The sequence below is a fragment of the Elephantulus edwardii genome, unplaced genomic scaffold, assembly GCF_000299155.1.
Source record: "Elephantulus edwardii isolate Elephantulus edwardi_28Jun2011 unplaced genomic scaffold, EleEdw1.0 scaffold00020, whole genome shotgun sequence".
In the NCBI taxonomy this organism is placed as follows: Eukaryota; Metazoa; Chordata; class Mammalia; order Macroscelidea; family Macroscelididae; genus Elephantulus; species Elephantulus edwardii.
The window spans coordinates 13,542,599-13,543,860 of NW_006399770.1; positions in this window are offsets into that span (position 1 = coordinate 13,542,599).

Consider the following 1,262-nt stretch of genomic DNA (forward strand, 5'->3'; position numbering starts at 1 on the left):
GGGAAGGCCCTCTATGAGGTGGATTGATTCAGTGACTGGGGTAATTGGGATTGGTGTGTCGGAGACAGTGAGATTGGCACAGGACAGAGCAGAGTTTAGCAACTTGACTGCACATAACAACAACATTATTCCTGGCAGTGAAATAGCTGAGTCATATGGAATTTTTATATTCAGCTTTTTAAAAAAATTTTTTTTATTATTTGTGTGTACCGTCAAATCAGATCTGACTGGTACAGGAGGAATTTGTCCCTCCTTCCCTGGCAGAGCATCTGGTGGATTCGAACTGTGCACCTCTAGGATTGCAGTGCAGCTTCTTGCCACTAGGCCACCAGAGCTCCTCTATGTTCAGCTTTTTTAAGAAAACCCCAAACTGCTTTCCAGACAATACAACTGCTATCAAAAACTAGCTGATCAATTCTTGGAATAAACTAAATTGAAATGCACTCCTGTGTTCAATATAGACCTGCACCAGAATGTTCAAAGAAACACTATTTATGATGACTTCATGATGACCAACTCAGGATGACTTCATGCACAAGAAAATGATATGCCAACTTGTCCTGCACCAGCCCCATGATCATGTGCAAAATTGATCTTTGAGATTCACTGGTTTTTCATTGACTACACTTCAGAAGTAGATTATCAGGTTTTTCTTTGTTCATTTAAGGAGTGAATCTGGTGATTTTGTAGCACTCTAGGCACTTTACATCCATAAAATAAGAATTAGAGCTCTTACCAGGCATTTCCTCCCCTCGTGTTTCTGCTTCTCCTTGAGAAGGAAGAATGAAATTCTTTGCAAAAGGCATGTTCACCTGGAGAGGTCATCACTGCTAGAAAGACAAGTGACATCCTTGAGAGCAGATTTGCCCAGTGCAATAAATATGTGTTTTGGTTTCTTGACTCTTTTTTTTAAATTTATTTTATTTCATTATTTTTGTGTGTACCGTCAAATCAGATCTGACTGGTACAGGAGGAGATTTTTCCTCTCTCTCCAGCAGAGAATCTGGTGGATTTGAACTGCACACCTCTGAGACTGCAGTTGCAGCTTCTTGCCACTAGGCCACCAGAGCTCACGATTTCTTGACTCTTGATACTGTGGATGTTGATTGTTGGCCCAAGGAAAATGAAATCTTTGACAACTTCAGTCTTTTTTCCATCTATTATAAGGATGCCAGTTGATTCGTTGGTGAAAATTTTTCTTTATGCTGAGGTGTAATTCATTATGACAGCTCTAGTCTTTGATCTTCAGTAAGTGCATCAAG